The 24769-nt window shown below is 26.6% G+C and overlaps 1 protein-coding gene and 1 long non-coding RNA gene across 5 annotated transcripts in view; one reads left to right on the top strand and one right to left on the bottom strand.

Annotated features, from left to right (window-relative positions):
• LOC123267554 (WD repeat-containing protein 47) overlaps positions 1-24769 on the bottom strand; it is a 103990-nt gene that overhangs the window by 18803 nt on the left and 60418 nt on the right. The window lies entirely within an intron of this gene.
• Positions 1912-24613, top strand: LOC123267595. The gene is made up of 3 exons (XR_006510076.1): positions 1912-1924; positions 9764-9772; positions 24486-24613. It is a non-coding gene; the product is annotated as an uncharacterized LOC123267595 (long non-coding RNA).

The raw sequence follows: 24769 nt of genomic DNA, 5'->3' as shown, positions 1-24769 counted from the left end.
AGTCTTATATAAGTCAATAATTAAAAAATACTTTTGACGGAAGTAATTAGAACAATTACTTAGCGCAAATAATTTGTTGATTCGTAGTTAGTATAAAATTAAGAGAAATATGGTAATGTGAATGGAAAATTCAAGCTATTTCTTAGTTAATCATTTTTTATATTTATTATTAAAGAAAAATTCAATGAAATATAAAATGATTTGTTAACTGGTTATTTTATTCAGTAAAAAGTTTTTTGTAATTTTTATATTAATTTAAAAATAAAAAAAATTATTAAAAACATCAACTTTGCGGTCACTATGTGATTACTGTAACTTGTGAACAATAAATGAATAAAATTTTTCTTTATTAAGTAATGAATTTTGTTAAATTGCACTGTAATTTTTTAACTGTTGACGTTTTTAAAGATATAAGCTCATTCCGATGTCACACTCATCGAGAGCTTTCATTTGAGTACCCACATGCATTTTGATATATTTTTCATATATACATATATTTAATATATATAAATATATGAAAAATTGATGTGGGTACTCAAATGATAGGTCTTGATGACTGTAATGTCGGGGTGAGTTTATATCTTTAAAAATGTCTGTAGTTCACAAGATACAAGGTCATTTCTTAATTATTGACGTTTTTTAAGATATAAGCTCATCCCGATATTACACTCATCAAGACCTTTCATTTGAGTACCCACATGCATTTTGATATATTTTTCATGTATACATGTATATAATATATATAAATATATGAAAAATTGATGTGGGTACTCAAATGAAAGGTCTCAATGAGTGTAACATCAGGATGAGCTTATATCTTAAAAAATGTCAGTAGTTGACAAGATACAAGGTAATTTCTTAACTATTGATATTTTTAACAATATAAGCTAACCCCGATGTTACACTCATCAAGACCTTTCATTTGAGTACCCACATGCATTTTGATATATTTTTCATATATACATATATATATAATATATATAAATATATGAAAAATTGATGTGGGTACTTAAATGAAAGGTCTTGATAAGTGTAACATCGGGATGAGCTTATATCTTTAAAAATGTCAATAGTTCACAAGATACAAGGTCATTTCTTAATTATGTATCTAGAGATAGAGCATTTTTAAATGCAGCCTGAATTCTTATCATCATAAATTGACTAGTACTTTCAAATGATCCAATTTATTTCAATATTAAAATTAAATTCTAAATAAAAAATCATTAATTATTTAATAAATTACATTTTAATTAAAAAAAAAAAAATTATCAAAAACTAAGAGCTATAAAAATTATAATTGATATAAAAAATGAAATTATAGAAAAATTTCTTTTATATACAAAAGATGAAAAGTGAATGAACAATTAATTTTATGAATAAAAATAATAATAACATAATAAACAACAAATATTTGCTCCAGTTAGTAAAACCACTTTATCGAAACAAAAACTAAAAATCCGCGTCCAGCAAAGCTTTCTCTATCGTTATCCGTGATGCACACAAATTATTTGTCATCAACGTAAGATATAATTTTCGATGATAGAATCATTGGAGCATAAATAAAACTACTAAACGAACTATCTAGGTCGATTGGATTTTAATGAATATAATGATACTTGTGACATGTAACACTACGCGGCTAAATTATACGGATGTCTATGATACGCTGCGACACGAATTGATACTATATCCTGTCCGTCTCCTGATCCTGTGTTCTAAGTTCCATGTTCCATGTTCTATGTGCACTACCGTGGAGAAAGTTTGTCAGAAAATGAGGAAGATGAAAATTGTTTGGATCCGGCCGGATCAATTTGATTTTAGTTGACAGACATAAGAAAGTTTGTTTTCTTCCTCGCTTCATAAAATGAAACTTAATAACTTTATAAGATGTTACAGTGTAATAATAATAAGTGTTAATTAATTAGTTATCGTAATTATAATACTTAATTCTTTACAGGAAAAAAATCAAAATAATTTTTAAGTTTTATTAAAAAATTTTTCTTGGATTAAATTTTATTTGATTCAAAAATTTTTCAACACAATAAAATTTTTTTAGTTCAAGAATTTTTCTCTTGATTCAATTTTTTTGTTTAGTACTCAGAAAAAAATTTTGTATCATAGAATCAAAAAAATTTGTGTTAAATATTTAATTGAAAATTTTTTTGACGCATTTAAAAATTTTTACTGTTTAGTGTCAAATATTTAACACAAAAATTTGAAAAAAAATTAGTTCAAAATTTATTATCACTTTAAAAAACAATGAAATATTTAATAGAGGTATAATATTTTAATTTGGATTATTCAAATAATTTATAATTAGACTATTGCTACATCAAAATGTTAAAACTACACAACAATATTTACCATAAGGAATAAATATCACCAAAGCAAAAAAAAAAAAAAAAAAAAAAAAAAATTTGCTTTGATATGGCTCTTTACCGTAAGATGGACGGTGGCGTTGTTTGCTCGGTGGGTCTTATATACGTGACTGAATAAAATAGTCAGTACTTGTCTCGGATAGCTTAACTGGTAGAGCCCTTGGCGCGTAACCGAGAGATCTGGGTTCGATTCCCAGTCTGGGCTGTCTGATATTTTTTCAATTACGAAAAAATTCCCACTGAGTAGGTCCCCCCTTTCCCCCTATCCGTTCTTTCCCAACTCCCTTAAAAAAAAAAATTTGCTTTGATATGATTGTGACCAAATATTGTTGTGACCAATTGCTAATTCAGGGTGACGACTGAACACTAATTTCAAAATTCCCTGACTTTTCCCTGATGAAAAATAAAATTCCAGAACCTACAAAAAAATAATTGTTATTCAAATATTCGTTATTTTAAAAATAATTTTTGTATGCTATAATTCATGTCTAATATTCAGAATTAAATAAAAATTTGGAACTATAAATTATGTTATGCTTTTTTGCAGATTTTCAACTATTCAAAAAAGATCAGTTTCTTTCGATTAAATGTTTATAACTTTTGAAAATACAATAATTGATATTATTATTATTACTATAATTAATCATGGAGAAGTTATACTTCTTTTTTATTTTTAATTATCCATACATTTAGTTTTTTTAATATTATTGATCACAAAAAAGAAGAAATATAAATTAAGAAATTAAATAATATCAATTAATATTAAACATTATCTACAGTAAGATTTTTAGAATGATATAGAAATAATTTATTATTTCTACAGCATTCTAGTTTATTTTTTAAAATAAACTAGAAATTTTTCTAACACTTTTTCTATGTTACGCTAATAAAAACTATGTTACTTAATTGTTACACACAAATTGTGTTAAATTTTATGACTAAATTTGTGTAAAAAAATCAAATATTTGTGTTAAATCCGATGAAAGATTTTTTAAATATTTTATCTGAAATATAAAACCTAAAATTCCACAATTCGATTGCAATGCAATGAATTTAAACTATTTATCATATAAAACAGGCTTGCCAAAATTCAGCGATCACGGTAAAGATTAATCGAGTTACGAGTTGTTAAAGGTCGAAATGAGGGTCGAAGTTGATCAAACAGGTCCTGTTAACCGACTTTCTTCAGTAAAAAAATCACGACCAGATTACGACCGGTATTTTACTGCTAATAAAATGAACGTCATATTATTAAAAGTATATAACTTCATTTTTAACTGATGACCGCAAAATAATGATTAATTTTTATTTAAACAATCACTAAAAATGCAAACTTTGCCTTAAATTTTATTTTAAATGAAATTATGTCAGCTATGAATAAGTTTTCAAAGAAGAAATAAAAGAAAAAAGGCCATTCGGCAGCCGAAATGGAAGTAGATTTTTCAAATAAAAAAAATTGATTTTTAATAAAATAATATAATAACACTGATAATGTATAACTTAATTCATGAATTAAAAACAAAATTCAATAATAAATTTAAAACTATTTACAACAAATTTTGGAAAAAAAATTATCTTGTGAAGAAAAAGTTTCTCAAATATTTACCAAAGAATTGCACAGATTATAAGATTTGAATTATAAATGTCCAAATTTTAAGTAACTGCTGAGAAACAACAGTTTTCAAGTTAATCAGAATTTTGCAACCGGATAAAATTTTAGTTGAAGAAAACAATGGTTAGAACTAATTTGTGACATATTTACTGACAACCTACCCGAAAACATTACACAAAAGACTGATCAATATCGTAATTATTGAATTTACATCATGATTAAGCTATGATGTAGACAATAATTCTAAAATGGCTGCAGCAGTAAAACTGTTTCATTAAACGAACTCTAAAAGGAGTAATATTGAGGCTACTACCACTTCTAAGTAGTGAAAATTAAAGCTTATTAAAAGAGCTTTACGATGCATTTTACCGAATTTCAATATTTTGTCTAGTTCAGTAATTATACCAAGTTGAAGTAGTAAAAACATCAATTTTTACGATTTTCAAAATTTCAAAATCCTGTCATTTCCAAATTACTCGCCCGATTAAGCTCATCTTCGAACTTAACCTTGGTCTTGATTGATAGATAAAGCATGCTGAGTTTGAGAAGAATCGGTCATAAATTGAAAACGCTATCGTGCTGACAAGCCGCGTTATATCGTATAATAGTATATTACATACCTAGGCCAGTAAAATAAGAAAAGTCTCAGATCACATGTAATTGTTGGCCGAGGCGAAGCCGAGGCTGACAAACATGTGATCTGAGGCTTTCTTATTTACTGGCCAAGGTGTGTATACTATTTTTCTGCTCGACGTAGCCGGAATGTGGCAACTTTGTTTAGCGCAGCGGCCAGAAAGTTGCCACTTTCCGGACGGAGGGCAGAAAATATATATATATATATATATATATATATATATATATATATATATATATATATATATATATATAAATACATACATATATAAACTTTTGAACTATATATATTTTCTGACTCAGCTCGACAAACTAAGTCAGAAAATGGCTAAATTTTTCAAAAGTTGCGCCATGAGGACGGCTGCAATAGTTAGATTTTTATAAAATCTACTAAAAAAGGCATACTCTATTATTTTAAAAGTTTTATTGGTGATAATTCAGTTATTGAGATTATCATTGACATCAAAAGAAGGAGAAATGAGGTGCTCGGAGCTATTTGTACATGCTGAGTGACTTTAGTTGCAGTTTCCATGATCACCGGAGCCTAACTATTTAAACTTCCATCAGTTTCTTTTACTTTGACGCATGAGAAAGCAACCTTCAGTCTTTTTGTTTATTTATAGAGCTTGTTTTATAATTTATAGATCGCGCCATCGTCGATAAAGTTGGAACTATTCTCGGTTAGGTTGTTGGTAAAGTGAATGTACAGAATTTGCTACTAGTAGAATTAGAATGTTTCTTTATCGGGATGAATATCGTCAGTGTTGATATTATCGGCATGATTGTGAAGAAAGAAATCGTTTATAAAAAATATTTTTATCGACTATTATTTTTAATATTTTTATATAAGGTCAAAGACCCAGATATTGACACTGGCCTAATTATTGACATTTGCAATTTTATTTTTATTATAAAAAAATCAACTCTTTTAATTAATAAATATAATTTTTGAGTTATAAATCTTAAGATTAGTTTTTTAAAAACATTTGATTTTTTTAATTAAAATAAAATTGCAAGTGTCTCACAACTAGGCCAGTGTCAATAACTGGGTTTTTTACCTTAGCTTTGATTTTTTAAAAATTGAGCGTAAAGAAATCTAAGCTTTAGAATGAATCAGCTTTTTTTAATCAATTTTATTGCTATTTTATTATTATTAGAATGGTCATAAAATAGTTTTGAATTAAAAATTATCGGTAATAATATATTAAGTCATTAAAATGAAATAATTGAGATATTTAAGTAATTAAATAGAATCTAGCCAAGAGATATTTGAGATAAAATCGAAAATATTTAATTTTATCAACAAATTTTTATGTTAATCATTATTCAAGTTAAGTTTCTTTAAGTTATAAAAGAAAAATTCTAATTTCTATCATAAATAAAAATATAATTACAATTAGAGATTTTTTTAATATAATTGGATAATAAAAAGCCTAGAATTTAACATTAAATATTTTAGATTAGATATTTTTAAGTTTTTAAAATTAATTTTGAAATTAACTATTAAAAATCCACATATATATTTTTGTTTTTATGTATTTTTGCTGTAAAGTTTAAAATTATCCTTCATTTGTTACTGATTTACTTTACAAATATAACAGACACAAATTTCGTAACATTATTACATAAAAATATCATAAAAAAGATACTTCAACTCATTCTGTATCAAAATATTAAAGTCACGCTGGGGACAAGAAGATTAAATTGAAGTATTTTATCTTTTACCGAATAAAGAGAACGCTTGTATCAGAATTTAGTGAATGAAAAACTTCAAGCTCAGTCAACTGAAACTTATTCTTACAACTGAATGAATACAAAAGATTAAATTAAATAATTCAGTATTATGCAAGTGATAATCCTTCTTAGAACCCGGATCAAATTTAATCATTTACTTCAAAACTAGTATTTGGGCGTAGTCTTTGATTGTACTCTTACTTGGTATAAGCATATTGCTAGTATTAAGAAGCGAGCGGCAGGAGCATTGTACAGAATACGAATGAATGATGCACAACTCAGTATGGCGTTAAAGAGAAAACTTATTACTGGTATGGTCTTGCCAATTTATGATTATTATACTTGTGTATTAACGAATTTGTCATTTGAGCTTGAAAGATCGCTGTTAGTATCGCTGAACAATTGTGTGCGTTTCGTTTTACGAATACGCCGAGTGGAGCATATAACGAAGCATCGGCAGGCGCTTGGATGGCTAAAGCCACCAAACCGAAGATTACAACTAATAGCTAGTGAGTTTTTATAAGGCGATTTGTTTAATACGTCCAAGTCTTTTCGGTGACCAGTTATTACACAAAACTAGTGCTTCAGGTCGTAGGGAATTAGGTAAAACAAATTCACTGCAGGTGACTTTTGCGCGTACAGCAGCTTATTATAAATTTTTCATTGTTACTCGTTGTAATTTTTGGAATAATCTACCAGTTGTTATTACATCAGCTAAGACTCTAGATAACTTCCGTCATAAATGTTATTTGTATTTGTTAGAGTTAGAAAAGAGTCAGTATGATTTAAGCACTTGATTGTAAACCTGATTTTGATTTTGAATGCGAAGAAAATGTCTGTGATTACTTGCTACTTTTGCACTAATATTACTTTATTTGTAGTTTTATTATTATTGTTATTATTATTATTTTATCAGTTTCTTACTACCTATATATTTTCAATAATTTTGTAATTTTGTAATTATTTGGATTTGTGGTCAAAAGGAGAATTATCTCCATGATCATTAAATGAATAAATAAATAAATAAATAAATAAATACATTTTTGAATCAATAAAATCCTTCCGTACAATTTTTTTTTCGAAGTAGTTTTATAAAAAATTAACTTTGATTGAAAAGAAAAATTATTAACCAAGAATATTTAGATTATAAATTACAACGTCTTACAAATAACTCTATCAGATTTATCTACAATTTAAGGCGTGACGAGCATATTACTCCATATAGACAATCACTAAATTGGTTAACGATCAAATCTAAAAGACGTTACTATCTGGCTTGTTTTTATATAAACTCCTCAAAACTGGTGCACCTAAATACTTAAGAAATCTCTTTGTGGATGAACCCCCAGATATCAGAAGATCTGAAAGAATAGCCGCCAAATATAACAATAATTTCAAAATCCCAAACTTCACCAGCTTAGTCTATGAACACTCTTTTGTGGTATCCACTATCCGACTTTGGAGGGAATTACCAATTGAAATAACTAACTTACTGAGTCTTGATACTTTCAAGACCAGTTCCTATAATTTTTCTTCACAAGGAACGAGAAGGCCAACCATGAACGTCTCACAAATTACCTAACTCAGTTTAATTTTTTGGATCAACTTACTTACTAAAAAACTATTTTCTTTTGTGTTTGCTATCAAGAAATCTACCTGCTATCAGTATTAAACAACAAATTAATCATATATACAAATTAAATTATTTCGTCTATCTACATAAATTATTCTTGTAAAGATTTGTTGAGTATATTACATACTAAAGTTTTCATTTTCAAATTTTTAATATTAAACCACTGTCAGAAAAATATTCTAAATGAAATTGTAAAACAATATAATTATATCTTTATTGTTCATTACGTGTACTTTAATAAAATTGAAATGTATACTTTGCCATTTGGCCATTGCCTTGGCATTAAATCATAAATAAATAAAAATAAATAAAATAAATAAATATTATTTTTAACCCTTCAGGACATTTAACATAATGAATATCGCTGCAGTGCAAGTGAGACACTAAAAAACACCATGTCCTGACGGGTTAAGAGTTTGATCATCTTGAATTTAGTCAAAAAATTCAAGAAATAAGAAATTGATCTTGGTAAAAAATTATCAAACTTTTAAAAACGTTCTTAGTTTAAAAAGTTTCCTCTTTAAATCTACTTAATTTTTTATTTCTACATATTTTCAATAAAAAACTGACATTCTTATAAATAACAGAGGTTTCACAATTTTTTTTTACTAAAAAAAAACATATTGCGAAATAAACTTAAAAATCGGCAACTTTCACTTTAATTACTCAGCAAGCAGACAAAAAATCCACCGTTAACAGAAAAGAGAATATTAAAATAAAATACCTCGAATTCAAGCGAGTCTACAACATTTTCATCGTAATTTTCCGATCCACCTTGACTTTTCCACAGCATGTACGGCAACACTTTATCAAAATCCAAAGACCTCATTGCTAACCAAAATTTCTTAAGTTAAACAATGTATGACCGAACTTTTCAAAAATTATGAGGATCAATAATTGAGGAGCTGATTTTCAAAAAGGTATCTTTTCATATTTTAAAAGACCAGTTTTCTGAACTTTTAAATATCAATTACTTCGAAAGTTATAAAGATTTATTAATGAAAATCAAATTGTAGCTTTATAACCGATTGCACTTTATAGCTAAATTAAAAAAACTTCAATACAAATATTTATAATTGAAGATAACCAGTTGACTCGGTTAATCAAAAATAAAAAGATACTCAATTTAATTCGTCGTTCCTAGATAAGACATGATATAAAAACACAAACTTGAGACACGCGTAGACAAATGAAGCGTAATTTTAAAATTAAGGGTGCAAAACACGAAATATATGCTTGAATATTTTGAATAAAATAAAAATATTGATATTTTATAATATTTTGTACCCGTGTCAGTAAATTCGATGCCTTTTGCAACAGCACCTATTCACAACTGAAATAAACAACTGTAGCGGCGTGTTTCCTAGACCTAGACCAGAAGACAACTTTCCATTTCTATTACGAACACGCGAGTTTAAGAGTTAAGCCGCGGTCGTGCCTTTTGCTCCTTTCTTCCTCCATAACTTAGTGTTCACTTCCACTTTTTTGTTCTGTGGAATCTAAGATCAATCATAATTATACAATTATAATTATATTTTATCGTTAAATCGTAAATAAATTAACTTTTCGCAATAAATTTTTCAGCTAGATGATAAATAATTGATGATACAATGGAATCAGAGGGAAATAAAGCGACAGTGAAAGTAGGAAACGCAACTTTGTTTCCCGGATGAATAATTTTAAATAAATAATTTAATTTATAGTTTGCCACTGTGGAAAAAATTATGATGATACGATTATATTATATTGTATGTAATATAATATCTATATCAGATGAATCAAGTCAAAATTTGCTGATATGAGAACAAAGCAAAGAAAGAACGAATCTCGACCCGGAAATTCGCGTTAAATTTGAAATGCTATTCTTTTATATCTTGAATTGTAACAAACGGTAAATAAATTTACTTTAAGAGATATTTAAAGATGAGTTAAGCTGACAAGATAAATTTATTTTTGAAACGTGATTCATTTCCGCTTAAAACTGACGCTTAAACACCAGAACAAGAAATTTTAACTCTCTAAGGAGAAAAATTATGTTGTTTGAGTTTTAAATAATTTTAGGGGGTAAGTAACCGGAAAATTGTTTCATTTTCTAGAGATATTATTATAGAGGCTTGCTGAATTTTAATATTGTCCTTTTTTTTTTGTTTTTACCTTATGATGACAAAATTTAATGTCTTCCGGAAGATCCAAAGGAAATGAGACCCACAAAGTCGAGCAACGAGCCGTGGTAGCTATGAATGAAATAGAAATCTTTGATGTGTTGGATAATAAATTTAATGTTTTATGTTACAGGAAAATGAGTGTAAATTTTGATTTTTATTGTACTGAAGAAAGGTGTTTGTGACATTAATTTATTTTATGAATAAAATGAACAAACATCTGACAACTTTCGTATTTTCCGTAAGAAAATTTATTTACACGCAAAAAAGAAAAATTTAAAAATTACGCTGATAGGAGGATTTGTTTATATTTAATAAGCTTTATTAGCTGTTAATAAATGATTTTTTAACATCATAGGATTTAATAAATATTTATTAACAGTTAATAAATTATTTATTAAATACGATTTAGTAAGTGTTAATAAATCCACAGATTCGGTAGAATCTGGCGCCAAGTTCCGTTCAAATCCGTTGTAAACAGAGCGCTAGACTACCGAGTGTGTTTACTGTAAGCAGAACGGTATTTCGAGGTTGCAAAATTTTATTTAATTCTACGGTACTTCTTGTTCCTAAATTTTATATTATATCAGTAATTCATACTTTATTTTACTGATATCAATTAATTATATTCAATTATAACAATTAATCGACTTGAAATTATGAAATTTTATCAGCACAAACTATAGCAAGCTCAAAAATTTCGATCCTGACTTTTTTTCGATGTAAAAAGTGACATGCCACAGACTAAGTAATTCGAGAATGCATGGTAATAGTCCAATAGATGGGAAACTACAGTTAAAAAAATAAATTTCACAGCTTGCATCTACACCCGCCAGGGTGCGCTGCAATTATTTTTACATAAACTATAGCTTCAAGGGGATAGTTTGCTATAAAAAATGCAGCCAACTTGAGATTTAAGTTGGTACCAATTGCAAATTTTTATTATAATTACAAAAAATACTGAAATCCGAACAAAAACAGTTTCACTGTAAAAAAAATCGCGCCAAGTCCACGTTCATAAGATTATTAAGAAAAAAAAATTTTTTTTTTTCTTTACAAAAAGATATAAAATAGAAAAATTAAAAAATCCAAGTAACCGATATGATTGTATATGATTTTCGGAAATTAAAAAAAATTTTGTTGTAAATTTAAAAATTAAGAAAAAAATTTTGCAACGTACTTGGTGTGCGTCATTGTGTATTTCAATTTTTTTAAAGTCCTTGTAAATAGATTTTACGAATTTCATTAAAAGTAAAATATTTTGCAACCACGCACACTAAATACGTTCCAAAATTTTTTTCTTAATTTTTAAATTTACAACAAAATTTTTTTTAATTTCCGAAAATCATATACAATCATATCGGTTACTTGGATTTTTTAATTTTTCTATTTTATATCTTTTTGTAAAGAAAAAAAAAAAATTTTTTTTTTCTTAATAGTCTTATGAACGTGGACTTGGCGCGATTTTTTCACAGTGAAACTGTTTTTGTTCGGATATTTGTTAACAGTTAACAAATATTTATTAACAGTTAATAAGTCATTTATTAAGGACAATTTATTAACTGTTAATAAATATTTATTAATGGTTAATGAATATTTGTTAACTGTTTTACAAATATTTATTTAAAATAAAAAGCAAAAATAGCTATTTTCTTTTGACACTTTTTATAATTCTAGAGCTGAGCTGGAATACATGATAATAATTAAATTCACTAAATAAATTAACGTTTATAATATTTAAAAAAATAAAAGATAATTATGAGCTGTGATAGAATTTGGTATTTTACAATAAACGTTATTATAATGTAATATAATTAATGCAAATAATTTATAAAGATGATTTTTGTTTATAAGCAATCTTCATATCACATGACATTGCAAGCGAAACAAATTCACTCAACAAAATATTTATTAACTGTTAATAAATATTTGTTAACAATTAATAAATACTCATTAACTATTAATAAATGTACTTTCCTTCCAAATAAATATTTATTGAATGTTAAAAAATATTTATTAAAATTTAATAAATTAAATAATTGTTTTCAAATAAATTAAATTATTAATAGTTAATAAATTCTTCTATCAGTGTACATTTTAAATAGTGATAAACGTCGCTTCGTATAAAAAAGAAAAATTGCAGTTTGAAATAACTTTTTTATAAATTCAAACTTTGAATGTTAATTTTAAAAGCATCTAATGTAATATATTTACATTTTACAATGTAATTTTTATAAAATCTGTAATAATTACAATCTGAAACTGTAATTTTTCCTGTTTTTGATATAAAGTGCTACTTTGCATTATATAATGTAATTTTTCCCTTTTCCTTTTTTGCGTGTATGTTTAAAAAAAATGTTAAGAAGAAATGGCTTGGTCGGAAAGTTAAATACGGATTTGCCTGCGGCTTGTTCTTCGTTTTGCGACTTTTAATTTAATTTTCCGGGAATTTTAAAGTATGTCAATACATCGTTCTTTTAAAAGTATTTATGGAAATTTTTTACACTAAGATATAGTAATTATACCTAGATTTTTATTAGAAAAATAAACACACTTTTTAACGTGTAAAAAATTATTGTTATTGTTTTTTTTATTTAATAGAAGAAATTTAATGGGTAATAAAGTGAAATACTACTTTCCTAATAATAATATAAATTTTATCCATAATTTTGATATTTTTCCAATGAATAATTTTTAATAACTATCAATGAAATTTTTTCATGAATAATTCTTATTACTATAAAAACTAAGTACAAAATTTTTCTATAAAAAATAAAATAAAATTGATTTGAAAGTTTGAAAATAAAAATTTATAAATAATATATAATAATAAGAAAACGTTGGACGGTGACTAGGACTTTAAGAACTTTATGTGTCAATAAGCTTCAATTTTAGTTAACGGTAATTTTTTTATAGTGTAACTAATAATTCACGCACGTGTACCGAGACAAATATTGAGCATTATCCATAATGTATGTACTACGTACTGTTCGTGCGGTCATGTCATTGACTACAGTTCAGCACCATTACATGAGTATTATTCAATTTTTAACATTTATGTCACTTGTTGTATTTTATTATTGAGGAGCTTGTAACGAGTACTATTTGCATATGAAAGGTGATTTTTGCGTGGATGCATGAAAGGATTTAATGTTTAGTTTTATCAATAATTCCTTGTAAATAAGTAATTAATTTTAAATTAATTCACTTAAAAAATTGAAATAGAAAATAATTTATTATTATTATTATTATTATTATTATTATAATTAAACTATTAGATTTTTTTTTCAAAGTTTAATAACAATAATAATAATAAATAATTAAAATGTCTAAAATATATTATTATTATTATTATTACTATTATAATTAAACTAATAGATTTTTTTCCAAAGTTTGATAACAATAATAATAATAAATAATTAAAATGTCTAAAATTTATTATTATTATTATTTACTATTTTTTCCGAAGATCGGTGTTTTTACTAATTAAAGAGTTCTATATTTCAAAGCTATTATCCCCGATCCAAATTGATGTTAGACTAATTTTAAATTTTAAATTAAATTTTTATTTATTAAATTTATTTTCACCAATTTTAATTTAATTTAATTTAAATTTACAAAAATTTAATTTAAAATTTAAAATTAGTCTAACATCAATTTGGATCGGGGATAATGGCTTTGAAATATATAACTCTTTAATTATTATTATTATTATTATTAAACTATTAGATTTTTTCCAAAGTTTCATAATAATAATAACAATAAATAATTAAAATGTCTAAAATTTATTATTATTATTATTATTATTATTATTATTTACTATTTTTTCCGAAGATCGGTATTTTTACTAATTAAAGAGTTCTATATTTCAATTTGAAATATAGAACTCTTTAATGTTTATTATTATTATTATGAGAGATTATAATTGAGGATGGTTTTACTTGTATCACTGTAGAGTGTTTTACAAGGGAGGGTGGGGAATTATTGTCTCTCCACTTTTTTCTCCGCAATATAATCTCTCAACCCCGTCATTATAACTCTCAACCACTTTTTCGTCCCCACCCTCCTGCATGTCGGGATTTTGCACGACTCATGATGCGAAGCATCAGAGAGTGCTTTACGATCGAAAAATTTTTTTCGCCTCATTTTGGCGGCTATTTTTATTATTATAGCCTTGTTAGTTCACGGAATCAAGATATTTTGCATACTATTGTCGAGATAATTTAATGGAGATTAATTTCATACTTTTTAAAAATTGATTTACTGCAATAGAATTGGAAAAAAAACACCAAAATAGGTCAAAAAATTTTCCTGTCCGTCATGTGTGAAACCCGGAAACACTGTAACTTGTGAAAAAATCCATTATTTGAGTTAAATTTTTTTTTTTTTAAATTCTAATCGACGATTGTAGGTCACTGAATGCGAATGATTAATTAATTCAGTGTCGTTTAATTGCAATTAATAAAAAACGAAAACTACAAGACTGTATATCTATATATATCCATGTAAAATTAACATGGATGGTGATATATCTATATCTATAGATATTATGTACATTTTATTCCACCAGGGGCGCTTGTGCAGTACCTTCCTACTACAGCTGTTTTTTCGGCAATTAATTTTGAACGACTTAAGTTTTTTTTTTTTTTTTTATATTTCATAATTAAATGAGCATTATGAGTCGTGCACTTTTGGATTTTCCAAACTTTTTTCTTTCATGCCCGACACACATGTGCTGCGACTGTGGCCGACTTACGCGTTATAATCAGTACCTGCATTTGCATTACGGTCTTAAATAGTATGGAGGTACTTCTATAATGACATTTTACCTCCATAACTATATGGGAAAACCACAGAAAACCCGACCGGTACAGAGGCTGGCAATGAAACGCACATATTCTTAGTTTATAATCATTGAAAAATATTGGTGCGCGCCGGAATCGAACCCTGGTCCCACTCTTTCGAAATGCAGGTACCGAGCCGATTAGGCTATTGCCAACCTAATTATTATTATTATTATTATTATTATTCTTTTTGAATTTCAAGAGTTTTTTTTACTAAATACAATTATGAAAAAATATTAATGTGTTGTAAAGTTAAAATGTAAATATATTCTTTAAAATTTATAAAAAAAATTTGAAAATAACAAGCTTCCTATAAATAATTTCTGTTGTAATATTTAAATGAATTTTTTGTGATTTTTCAGGTGAGCTCTATACAATAAATGTGTCACTATACATCAGCCCTGGGATCCCACGCGTCAGTTAAAAGAATCCTAGAAAATAGCTCGAGATTCATGATGCGAAACTTATGTTTTTTGTAAGGGAAATGAAAGTTTATTGTTTACAACGCAAATGAACTAGTTTTCATAGCACCAGAATTTTTGCTGTCATTTAAAAATTTTAAATTTATTTATAGTTTTTATTTTTTATTAAGTATTTTTTTTTTTTTATTTTTTATTAAGTATCATAATTATTTTATACAATAATTTTTTTAGAAGTTCGCAATGAATAACTTGAAAATTTTTAGTTAATTTTTTTTTGCATTTATTCCATAAATTTATAAAAAGATAAGTCAGAAAAATTTTATTGTAAAGTTAACGAAGATTTAAATAACATGTGTTGATATTTGATTGAAATTATCGTTGCATAAATAATAGTTTGATATTAAAATAATTAATATAATAATAAATTAAATATTGCGTGAAACGTTAAGACTTACGTTAATTAGAAGATAAATTATTTAATAGAATATAATAAAAATGTCTGGGATTTTTTTATTGTAATTATAATTTATGACTCATATTTATCATTTGTAATTATTTATTGAACTCCGATAAAAGTCATTAATTGTAAAATCATTCTTAATTATTTAATTTTACGCCCTGGATTTTTTTCGGCGCAAAAATTAAAAAATTGACGATTTTTTGACAAAAATTACGTGCTTAAAAAAAAAATTTTAAATATAATTTTTATGTACTTTAAAACTAAAAAATTACTAATCGATTTTTTCCACATTCTTGATAATTAAAATTTTTAATTATATAGCAAAAATTGTTTAGCGCTAAAAATATTACAAGGGTACTCAGAAACGGTAATTAAAATTTATTATGTAGAATAAATTTGAATTAACAGATTTAATTGTTTTAGTAAATATTTGTGAGACAAGAAGCAAGAAAATAATTTGTAAAATTGTTCAATTTAAATAAATATCAATAAAAAATAATTATCATAAAATTGAAGCAAATTTGTTTAAATGAAAGGAAAAAAATCAGCATAATTTTTTTTATCATTTAGATATAAATTTAAAAATGACGTAAATGAATTAAAATTAAAAGTAAAAGATAAAAATGAAAAAATCTATATTGTAAACCAATCGCGACCATATCTGCGCTAAAAGTGGGCGGTTTAATAAATAATAATGTTTACAATTCTGATCATGACTAGATCTTGGACATTTAAATGAAATTCAGAAGTCAAAACATTGAAACAAATGTTAAGGTATGACAATGCGGAAGATCAGAGTACGAGTGTAGGTGGACTTTATTTGAATATCTTAATCTATACGGATTAGTTATAAAATTTTATTAATTTAAAAAAAAAAACTAATAAAGTATGCAGTCTATAAATAAGTATAAAAAATGCATCAATTGTCAATTAATTAGTAAGCAAACAAAATAAAAGTGTTTTTGCAATCGACTTTGCTTGTCTTGTGTGTATAGTATGACTAAGCGAGCAACCGCGCGACTATTACCATGCATGGCATAGCTTATGACGCAATTGTCGTCATCAGGACCCAGAATCTTCGGAAACATTCATGACCGTGTTCTCATTTTAACTTAGCTTTAAAATCAATGTCAACTTTCAAGGTTTTTGTATTGAATAAAAAAATTGATTTATTTTTTTTTTTTTTATAAAAATACAGAACAGAAATTTCAAAAATATTGATACCGGATTTGAAAATTAATCATTAAAATAATTTTTTTTTCGTTAAAAGAGTTAAAACAATTTTAGTTATTTTTTTTTTCAAGATGATCTTTGAATTTTTATTCCAACTTTATTTTTAAAAATTAAAAATTTTTAATAACAATAATCTTAGTTTTCAAATTTATTATTATTAATTTATGTTATAAATAATTAATAATAATAATTAAGGAATGATCTTGTATCTTGTGAACTATGAACATTTTTAACGATATAAGCTCATCCCGATGTTACATTCATCGAGACCTTTCATTTGAGTACTCACATCAACTTTTCATATATTTTATATATTTATATATATGAATATATGAAAAATATATCAAAAATGCATGTGGGTACTCAAATGAAAGCTCTTGATGAGTGTAACATCGGGATGAGCTTATTTTTTTTTAAATATCAATAATTAAGAAATGACCTTGTATCTTGTCATCTACTGACATTTTTAAAGATATAAGCTCACTCTGACATTACACTCATCGAGACCTTTCATTTGAGTACCCACATCAATTTTTCATATATTTATATATTTATATATATGTAAATATGAAAAATATATCAAAAATGCATGTGGGTACTCAAATGACAACTCTTGATGAGTGTAACATCGAGATGAGCTTATATTTTTCAAAACGTCAATAATTAAGAAATGACCTTGTATCTTGTCAACTACTGACATTTTTGATGATATAAGCTCATCTCGACATTACACTCATCGAGACCTTTCATTTGAGTACCCACATCAATTTTTCATATATTTATATATTTATATATATGAATATATGAAAAATATATCAAAAATGCATGTGGGTACTCAAATGAAAGCTCTTGATGAGTGTAACATCGGGATGAGCTTATTTTTTTTTAAAATATCAATAATTAAGAAATAACCTTGTATCTTGTCATCTACTGACATTTTTAAAGATATAAGCTCACTCTGACATTACACTCATCAAGACCTTTCATTTGAGTACCCACATCAATTTTTCGTATATTTTATATATTTAGATATATTATATATATGTATACATGAAAAATATACTAAAAATGCATGTGGGTACTCAAATGAAAGCTCTTGATAAGTGTAATATCGGGATGAGCTTATATCTTTAAAAACGTCAATAGTTAAAAAAAGTACAGTGCAATTTAACAAAAGTCATTATTTAATAAAGTAAAATTTTATTTATTTATATTTCACAAGTCACGGAAGTCACATAGTGACTAAGTTGCTAATTAATTATTAATTATTGTTAATTTTTTCAAATAAAATAAAAAAAAAAAAAGTCCTTAAAATTCACCCTCAATTTCTCGAAAAATCTAAATCTTCAAAATTTAAACACAATAATAAAATCCTTCTTTCTATAAAAAAAAATCAATTTACCTTCCCAACATCTTCCTCCCAAATGGCATCATCCCATCCCCCGGAGGACCCGGACGAGCTTCTCCTCCCAGGATCCCAAGAGTTCCTCTTAAAATTATCCAGGGAATCTGTAGAAAACCTCTTGGACCTCTCAACAGAACTTCTCCTTGGAGTATAAAAATTCCCCACAGTCCCTGAGACCCCCAATTTATCTTTCCTAATATTTCCATTAGATCCATGAAGCGGGTCGCTTTTAAGAGTAACACTCAAATTGCTCCTTAAATTCCCATTAGAACCAGCCAAGCAACTCTTGAGATTCCCATTAGAATTAGAGATATTCCTAGCACTGACGTGATAATCGACACTGGTCGACCTGGGAGAATCAACAACATCCACCGAAGTGCCAAAGATACTTCCCAAATGATTACTCCTGTCAGTATCTAATTCCAGCGAGTCACGTCTTATCGCGGGTCTTTGGAGACTTGTCATCGATTTAGCGACATAATCACGTCTTAGCGGCGCGTAGGATTCTTTTTTTTGAAAACCGGAGCCGATAAACGGCGAAGAGTCGTTCCTGGAGCCCATTCCCATTGAGGCGGAGTAATTATCCCTCTTGAAGTGATGATTTATCGCACCTGTTGAAGCCGCAAGCGGATCTCGCCGCAAAGTGCTCGGAAAAGACGAAGGGTGGATCTCTTTCTTCGCCAAATTCGAGGTTGAGGTCCCAGATAATAGCGAAGATGTCGAAGAAATTCCCAAGGAGCTTCTTCGTCCTAAAGTAAGGTTGTTGTTGGTCCTTAAGGGGTACAACATGCTCAAAGAGCCGCGACGGTTTGTACAATTTTCCTTGAAATGTTTTCCATGGATGTCACAGCATCTGTCGATTTTGCGCTCCAGTTTGCTCACGCTCGGGGGTTTTGATAAATCTTGCTCTAGTTTCACATCTCTGAATAAGGCTTCCAAGCGACGTATCGCCGCTTGTTGATGCATCGAGGACATATTTGACCGAATTAAATTAAAACGAACTACTTTAAAAACTATCACTTGATTTTTACACAGTTTTTAGGCTGAAGTTTTTGATACGTTTGATGGAAGATTGAATCTAGCTACATAAAAAGAGCGTATTCTGTAAAGACCGTAGTGCTTAACGCGACTGAATGGATACTAACATAACATAATGTAACTGAATGGTGGATGGCATAGAGAGAAGAGAGAGGAATAATATGAAAAAGGAAGGGAGAATTGTGTGAGTTAACTTTAAGAGCTCTGGGTCCCCACCAGACACCAGTACAGATCACACGTTGTTTTGCTGTAGGCTTCTTCCTTATTAGGTCAAACTTATGGGTTTTTTGTCCAGCGAAATAATTGTTATGCGGGATAATATAAAGGGACGTAATTAATATGATGATGATAATGATGATGATGAGGTACTTTTCCTTTTCGGTTGCTATTTCCGAGGTATTGTTGAGTTATTTTTGGATGCATTGTTTTTTGCAAGTGTTTTAGCTACTCAGTAGATTTTTTTTATTTTTGTTGTTTGTTGAGAGTGGTTATGGATGTTTTTATTGATTAAGAATTATTGCGAGAAATTTTTATGTATTTTGGTGAGGGATAAAATTATGAAGATTTTTATCTGTATGTTTGTGTGGTAATAATAAAAGTAATTTATTTTTGTTTCTTAATTAAGAAAAAAAATTTTTTTTTAATAGAAAATTGAAAGAATTTTAAGTTTTTTTATGCAATATTTTGCAAATTTTTTTTTCAATAATAATGCTTAAAAAATAAGGTAATTATTTACATGTGGGGTCAAACCTATTTTTGGCCATATCTGGGTGAAGAATTGACATTTTTTAATCATAATCATAATTATTTTATATAATTGCAATCAGAATACTTATAATAATTGTAAAATTGTTGTTATTAATATTTTTAAATTTGTAATCAATTGTATTTTTATTTTTACTTTGCCATTTGGTCATCAGGTTTTGGCATAAATAAATAAATAATAATAAATAATTACAAATGAAATTAAAAAAAAAATTTTGGTAATTATTTTGGTAATTTTTGGCCATATCTAGGTGAAAAATTAACATTTTTTAATCATAATCATAATTATTTTATATAATTGCAATTATAGTACTTATAATAATTGTAAAATTGTTGTAATTAATATTTTTTAATTTGTAATTAATTGTATTTTTATTTTTATTTCGCCATTTGGCCATCAGGTTTTGGCATAAATAAATAAATAAATAATAAATAATTACAAATGAAATTTTAAAAAAAACTTTGGTAATTTTTGGCTATATCTAGGTGAAAAATTAACATTTTTTAATTTTTTCTATTCTGCTTGTTTTTATGGCGGATTTATGATAACAAATGTTGTGAAAGGAAAAAATAAAGATTTTGATAGCTTTTTTTGCCTTCAAAAGTTGGAAAAAATTTTGGCTCTCATGTTTTTGGATAAAATTTCTATTTTATCTTTTGTTGATATATTTTTTTTAAAAATACACAAAGAAATGAACAATTAAAAAAAAAATAGTTAAATATCACAATTTTCAAAAAAATTTATAAATTTTTTTGAGAATTTGTAACATTGTGATAATTAACTTTTTTTTTTTTAAATTGTTCATTTTTTAATCTATATTTAAAAAAAATATATCAATAAAATCAAATAGAAATTTCGTTCAAAAAATAAAAATTAAAATAGTTGACCTCACTTATAAATATTTACCAAAAATAATAATAACATAAAAATTTTTAAGTTATTATTATTATTATATTTTTTATAAATCAATATTACCTATTTATGTCATGAATTATATTCATTGTAATAAATTAAATTTATATTACTTGGTCAGTGAAGAAAATACATAAATTTAAAATTCTATCCATATATTTATATTAATTAATTAACTATATAGAGCACTCATATATTATACGGATGAGTTGAAAATGGTAACGTCATTTGAATTTTAATAAATAAAATAAAATATCTCATACATTAAATATGCACACCGCATAATCAATAATTAGAAATTTTCGTCTCATAATTAACAAACAATTATTAAATAATTGATAATGAAAAATGTACGTAGTATCAAAAGAAGAAATGCCAAAAATTATGTGTCATTTATGAGAACAGAGTCTCACGTTACATTGTATAAATTCCCGGAGATTAGTGTCTTTGTATTTGCGACAAAAAACATTATTAATGATAATCATTAAAGGAAAATAAAAATTCCAGGTCATTTTCATTGCGGCAAAAAAAAATGGAGCCTGTTGTGCGGCTCTGACCGACTTTTGCCAGACATGCTTCAGTCTTACGTGCACTGTACTAGTACTGCTAGTAAGTATAAAGTATACAAGTGAAATAAAAGTAGTAACGGGTCATACGGCGGAATAGGAAGTGGAAATGAAATAAATAAAGAGAAATAGATAGGTAAGATGTAATGTAATGTGAGTAACATTTTACGTGTATGCAGTTTGATTTTAATTCAGGATCAATGTATTATATTATATGACGGAACACTGGTTACTGAATACTAGTGTTAGTATGTTACTCATATCACTTAAGTTGTGAGTCAAAGCAGAAAAGCATGGCATGGTTAGGTATGCTACAGTGTTATGCAGAGAAAAGAATATCTGAAGAGACTGTTGTTGGAATGGAATGCTGCTCGTGATAATCGTGTGAGGCCCTCGAGCTAATATAATACTAAGCCAATTCAAACAGAACGTTCACTCTGTGCATATACTCTACATGCACAACCTTTTGCATGTATGGGGTACTTTAATATTTTTTACTATTTCATTTAATAGGTGGTTATTTTCAAAATTATTGTACTTGGATCTTAGATGCGTTTTTGGTTACAGTTAGTGAAGAAGACTATAATACACAGTAAAAAAATTTTCGTAAAATTTAACATAAAATTTTGTGTAGATGTTTTTTTTACATAAAATTTATGTTAATTCTACACAAACGGTTTGTATTGATCAATCCATCCATTTTTTAACACACTCAAGTGTTAATTCAAAGTAAAACTACACTTTTTTAATGTTACTGGCCAACCAACACAAAATTTATGTTAAAGAATTCTTCGTATAGTCACGTATGCCACACAAGATAGACATGTAAATGTGATAGCCTCAACGTCATTTTAATTTGGTGGATTTTGATTTGTGTCATTACGTAAAATACTTAAATGCAGCTAATAAATATACAATTGTAGTGTATAGCAATTAAAAACTAAGTAAATAAAGGGTAATTTATATTAAAACATCCGATAACAGAATTGAAACCTTAAAATTCATTACAAGGTTAATGTCCTTTCTAGTGTGAATCTAGAAGACAGAATAAATTTTAAATTATGAGGAAATAAATAAAATAAGAAAAATTATAAATTTTATGATTATGAATCTAGCAGACATGTTGATTTTTTTTGACAAATTATTTACAAGTTAACAAATACTTAAAAAAAATTTCACGAATAATTCTTCAAATTTTCTACAAGTGAAATTTTTTTTTTTAATTTTTTTGTAATAATTTTTTCATTAAAAAAATTGTAAAAATTTTCAGATGTCGGCTAACTTAATTTTCATTTATTTTTTTGAATTAGACAAAAAAATAAATAATTGAAATTAATAAATTATTAGAAAATAAACTTACAGTTTTTTTAATTTTCTACATGTGCATTTTTCCTTTAATTTATTATTTTCAATTGCTCATGTATTTTTTTTAATCACAAAATATATATATATTTAAATTATTAGTAAAACTCACATATTTGACAGCTGATCTGAGTAACACAAAGAAAAAGTTACAATCAACACTTTATTTGTGTTATGGATAACATTTAAGTGTGTAGAAATCCGAGAATCAGCCAATGAAAGTTTTAACATATTTTTGTGTTACTTTTAACACAGAATTATGTTGATTTCATCAATACAAACAGTATGTGTAGAATTAACATAAATTTTGTGTAAAAAAATCATCTACACAAAATTTTATGTTAAATTTTACGAAAATTTTTTTACTGTGTAAATTTACTGAAAAAAAAATTAACTTGAGCCAAGAGAAAAATTCTTGAACCAAGAAAATAATTTTATTTATTTATTTATTTATTTATAAGCAACCAAACCCAACAGCCGTAACTATTAACAGGGTTAATAATATCTACTAAGTAATTGTTCTTAAATTATTTTTTTAATGACGAGATAACCAATAAAAAAACAAAATTAAATAACATATTCGGATTGTATCAATCCCTTTACACTGATAGAAAATTTATGTTGACTCAAGAGATATTTTCTTGATCTAAGAATTTATTTTGAAAGACAAATGATTATTTTGCTTTAAGAATTTCTTGTCTTGATTAAGATTTTTTTGGCTTAAGAGCTATATTATCTTTAATTGATACATTTAAGTTTTTCAATCAAAATAACATTATCGTTTAAGAAACTTAAAATAATTCATCTAAGTATATTTCAAAAACTAAATAGTCTTTAATTGTTATACCAAATAAAAATTATTTCTTGGAAATAAGTATAGTATATTACACACCTAGGGAAGTAAAGTAAGAAATGTCTCAGATCACATGTAATTGTCGGCCGAGGCGAAGCCAAGGTTGACAAACATATGATCTGAGGCTTTCTTATTTACTTCCCGTGGAGTGTATACTATTTTTTTGCTCGACGAAGGCAGGAAGCGGCACTTTCGTTTAGCGTAGCGGGCCGAAAGTTGACGCTTTCTGCCCGTCGAGCAAAAAAATTAATTAATGGCTCAAAAAAAAATAGTATATTATTACATCTAGGGCAGTAAAATGAGAAATGTCTCAGATCACATGTAATTGTTGTCCGAGGCGAAGCCGAGGTCAATAAACATGTGATCTGAGGCTATTTCCTGCCATAGGTGTATACTATTTTTCTCCGACGGAGGCGGAAAGCGGCATTTTCGTTTAGCGCAGCGGGAGGAAAATTGACGCTTTCCGCCTGAGAAAAAGCCATTCTTAACACAAGTCGGTAACATCTTGAATCAATGTTATCGCCTATCTTGAACCAAGAGACAAAAATTCTTGAAAGAAATATATCTATATCTAGTTTCAAGAGTTCAAGTTTTGAAGAAAAAAAGTTTCTTGAATCAAGTTTTTCTATCAGTGTATAATTACTTAAGTAGGTAAACATAAAAAAATTAAAATAATAAAAGAAAACCTAGCAAAAGAAATTTTGAAGACTTTTATAGTCTTGAATCAAGACAAAAATGATTGAATCGAGTAAAATT

Source organism: Cotesia glomerata, linkage group LG6 (assembly GCF_020080835.1).
Source record: "Cotesia glomerata isolate CgM1 linkage group LG6, MPM_Cglom_v2.3, whole genome shotgun sequence".
In the NCBI taxonomy this organism is placed as follows: Eukaryota; Metazoa; Arthropoda; class Insecta; order Hymenoptera; family Braconidae; genus Cotesia; species Cotesia glomerata.
The sequence above is the reverse complement of the archived record's forward strand: the minus strand, read 5'-3'. Positions and strand labels throughout refer to the sequence as shown.